Below are 5,085 nucleotides of genomic sequence, written 5' to 3'. Positions count from 1 at the left end.
TGAGTCATTCAAAGAACATTGAGTATCATGTTATTAGTGAGACACTAGTTGTCAAACCCACCATTATACTGTGAGTGAAGTGTAATGAGATTCGTAAGTTTTTCTTCAATTTCTCCTTTATTTTCCCTTTACGAGTTTTCTTAAGGTTGGAGGTCTTAGGATAAAATGGCCACCTGGGGCAGATAACTATTAGAATTATTGCAATTTCCTCTTTTCTTCTTTATAGCCTCCCGGTTTCTTTCATTTCCCTGCTATTCCCTGCTAGCCCAGGTTATAAATATTCCATTGTTGCTTATCTAATCCAAAAAGAAAAAATAAAATAGATCACATGCACAAACCATATTATTGTCATTATCAGTGTGGCTTTAGACAATTCCCTCAACCTTTTGAATCCTCAGTTTCTGAATCTGTTAAATGAGGAGATTAGATTGGATCCCATTCGATTTTAGTATTGCATTAAAATGATCAACCAATCAATAATCAATCAACAAACATTTATTAAGCACCAGGCACTATGCAAAGTTCTAAGGATAAAAGAAAAGGCAAAAGACAGTTCCTGTCCTCAAGGAGATCATAGTATATTGAGGAAGCCAATGTACAAAGTTATTTACAAACAGACTATGTACAAGATAAATAATAAATAGCGGATGGAAGGCACTAGAATTGGGATTGGGAAACAGAAATTGGTTCTTAGTTATTTTTTTTAACATCCTTTTTTTTTTTTTTTTTTAAATAAAGGTATTTGTAGTTAAGTGACTTATCCAGAGTCACACAGCTAGTAAACATTAAGGCTGAATTTGAACTTGGGTTTTCCTGACTCCAGGGCTGTTGCTCTATCCAGTGTGCCATTCAGCTGCCCCTTAGTATATTTTTTTGAAGTACCACCTGGAGCAAGGTGTCTTAATCTTTTTTGTGTCCTCGACCCCTTTGGCAGTCTGATGACACCTATGACTCCATTCTCAGAATAACTGAAGGAAATGCTAAATTTCAGTGAGAAGGTAATGAAAATAAAAATAAAAATTTTTTTTCCAGCCAACCTCATGGATGCTCTTCTAGTACATTTTGCACATCTCAGCATATGTATGTATGCATGCATATAATACCATAATTTTTAATGTTAATTATAATGAAAATATCCTTTTTCTAAGGATGGCTGAGGTGCAGGGAGACCAACAAATAAACAAGATTTAAAGAAATTGGACCAGATAGAGGTTAAGTGACTTGCCCAATGTCATACAACCAATATATGTCTAAGGTGACATTTGAATTGAGACCTTTCTTATTCCATGTCCAGAACTCTATCTATTGTACCATTAGCCAACAAAATGTATATTACGTTATCCTTTTTTTTTTTTCTTTTTTTTTTTCTTTTCTTTTCTTTTTTTTATTTAATAGCCTTTTATTTACAGGATATATACATGGGTAACTTTACAGCATTAACAATTGCCAAACCTCTTGTTCCAATTTTTCACCTCTTACCCCCCCCACCCCCTCCCCTAAATGGCAGGATGACCAGTAGATGTTAAATATATTAAAATATAACTTAGATACACAATAAGTATACATGACCAAAACATTATTTTGCTGTACAAAAAGAATCAAACTCTGAATTATTGTACAATTAGCTTGTGAAGGAAATCAAAAATGCAGGTGTGCATAAATATAGGGATTGGGAATTCAATGTAATGGTTATTACGTTATCCTAAGGCTTCATAATACATTTTTGTTGCTGTTGTTAAAAGGGATTCAAGAAATTAAAAAGTGGGAAACCATTACTATAGGAGAAGTTCTGTAAGGGCCAACAGCAGGGACAGCTGGCAGGACAAAATGTCCACTACCTGTCTCCCTCTGGGCCCTTTGTGGCTTAAGGGTCTCAAAGGCTCTGTTGCTACACAATATTTGTAGGTACACATTCATCCTGTTGGATGAACAGTCTAATGGATTGTTACATCACTGTGAGAGCAATAACCCATTCAGTAAACACATTTAACAGAATCATTTAAAAGCGCTAGTAGCTATCCATAGAAACATTTTTTAAAAATTTTCCAGATGTCCAATAAAACTACAATATGTTTTAAGTAAATAGGCTTTTAATATCTCCAACATATATACATAAATATATGTGTATATATACTTACATATGCACATATGTATGTGTAGTATATACATATGTATGTATGGATGTATCATGCTTTTTGAACTTGTTTTCCCATATATAAAGTGGGAATAAATACTTGTTTTCCACCCTTTATGGTTTGTCCTGAAGAAAGTTTGTTACTGCTAGGTTATAAAGGTGTAACAAGTCTCCAGTCAGTTACAAAACTGGCTGACTGCTGACTTCTTCATTCAAATAGACCAGCTACTCACTGATGTAGTATCATCTCCATAAATGAGAACAAACTTTCCCAATTGTTGCTCAGAGTATAATAAAAGATATCATTCTGAGCAATTATGATACACTTTATATAAAAACAGAGAGGCAAATTCAATAGTATTCACTTTACAAAAAGATTCACCTAGAATGCCTTTAAATTAGGAACCACCCAGGTTTAAATTATTCAATTTACAAAAGAAAAATTTTAGAGGAATCTATATCCATTTTTCATAAAAGCAAGGAACACCTTTATTGTATGTCTGCCAAAAACTATCATAGTAACTCACAATTTACTTGATATATTATAAAAAGGTAGCATCAAGTATGTTTTAAACAAATTCATTCAAGCAAACAACAACAAAAAGAATGGAAATGCTCTGTTGTGAACCACCCTCAGTTCTCACCATCCTCTCTCTGGGTGTAGATGACTCGCTCTAATACAAGACCATTGAAACTGGATTCAGTCATCTCATCGGTAGAAAGAACCACGTCCATCAAAATTGATCATCATATAATCTTGTTGTTGCTGTGTACAATGATCTACTGGTTCTACCACTTCCCTTAGCATCAGTTCAGGTAAGTCTCTCCAGGTCTCTCTGAAATCATCCTGCTGGTCACTTCTTACAGAACAATAATATTCCATAACATTCATATACTGCAATTTATTCAGTCATTCTCCAACTGATGGACATCCACTCAGTTTCCAGTTTCTTGCCACTACAAAAAGGGCTGCCACAAACATTTTTTGCACATATGGGCCCTTTTCCCTTTTTTAATGATCTCTTTGAAATACAGGCCCAATAGAGACACTGCTGGATCAAAGGGTACACACATTTTAATATAATAGCCCTTTGGGCATAATTGAGATTATATAACAATCAAGAATTACATGAACTGATGCTAAGTGAAATGAGCAGAACCAGGAGATCATTATATACCTCAACAACGATACTGTATGAAGATGTATTCTGATGGAAGTGGATATCTTTGACAAAGAGACCTAATTCAGTTTCAATTGATTAATGATGGACAGAAGCAGCTACACCCAAAGAAAAAAACACTGGGAAATGAATGTAAACTGTTTGCATTTTTGTTTTTCCTCCTGGGTTATTTTTACCTTCGGAATCCAATTCTTCCTGTGCAACAAGAGAACTGTTCGGTTCTGCACACATATATTGTATCTAGGACATACTATGACATATTCAACATATATAGGACTGCTTGCCATCATCTGGGGGAGGAGGTGGAGGGTGGGAGGGAAAAATCGGAACAGAAGTGAGTGCAAGGGATAATGTTGTAAAAAATTACCCTGGCATGGGTTCTGTCAATAAAAAGTTATTATAATATTATTAAAAAAATAAATATATATATTTAAAAAAAGAGATTATATCTCAATCCACTAAAGATGTCGTCCCTTCAATCGGGAGTACTCCCAGGCTGTGGGATCCCAATGAGATGAAAATTATAGCTCATATTTATATAGTTGCAAAGCAACATTATTATATTTTCTTAAAACAACCTTGTGAGATAGGTGACCCCCCACCACTCATGTAAATTGGGCGCAGTGAGTCCAAAAATCTAAAGGATTTTCCCACCCAGTGGGAAGGAAAAAATAGTAGGGAGAAAGGACAGAGGCTTGTGAATTGAAAAAAAAAAATGATTGAAAAAAGAAAACTTAGTTCTCGACTTGGGGCAAATCAGCTTTGCCTTCAGTTTCCCCCTCTATATAACAGTCCTGTTGTAGAAAGACTAATAACTATTCTCAGTCCCAGATCTGCTGCAGAGTGGGTATGTAAATGAGGGAGGCAGTCATTTCTCTTCTTTGATTTGTCAAATGTTATAGCTGACGTCATATTGCTCGCCTTCTCAATGGGTGGGAAAAGGGAGGGATTCGGAACTCAAAATTAAAAAAAAATAATAATTGTCAAGGGGGCCGCTAGGTGGCGCAGTGGATAGAGCATCAATCCTTTAGTCAGGAGGAGCTGAGTTCAAATGTCACCTCAGACACCTAACACTTCCTGCCTGTGTGACCCTGGGCAAGTCACTTGGCCCCAATTGCCTCATCAATAACAATAATAATAATTGTTGAAAGGCAGCTAGATGGCGCAATGGACAGTCAGGAGGAAGTGAGCTCAAATGAGACTCTGATTTACATTTACTAGCTGTGTGACCCCAGGCAAAGCACTGAACTCCAAAAGCTTCTATTAATTTATTTTTCTTTAACGTTGAGATTTTTTTTACCTGTGACTGGGAACTATTTAAGAACAAAAATAAAAAACGACCAACAACAAAAATGTATCTAGCTAGGTGGCGCTGTGGAGCGTGCTGGCCCCGGAGTCGAGCGAGACCCAACTTCCTGGGTTCGACTCCAGCTTCAGACGCTTCCGAGCGGCGTGACCCCGGGCAAGTCACGCAAGCCTCTTTGCCTCGGTTTCCTGCTCTGTTCAATGAGCTGGAGGGGGAGATGGCTGATCATCCCGGGAGCTTTCACAAGAAAACCCCAAATATAACAATCAGATGCAACGGAACAATCCCTTTTCATTTCTAATTTCGGTATCGATAGACATAACCCACATAAGCAAAAGCTCCCTTGATAATTCTGAGACCCAGAGGCCGGGGAAAGTCAGGTATAAAGAAACTAAGCCGTTTCCTCTCACGCGGCGCCCCGACTGACAGAAACCGGATGTTGACAAGTTTCTCCATGGTAACCA

This window comes from Sarcophilus harrisii, chromosome 2, assembly GCF_902635505.1.
Source record: "Sarcophilus harrisii chromosome 2, mSarHar1.11, whole genome shotgun sequence".
NCBI lineage: Eukaryota > Metazoa > Chordata > Mammalia > Dasyuromorphia > Dasyuridae > Sarcophilus > Sarcophilus harrisii.
The sequence above is the reverse complement of the archived record's forward strand: the minus strand, read 5'-3'. Positions refer to the sequence as shown.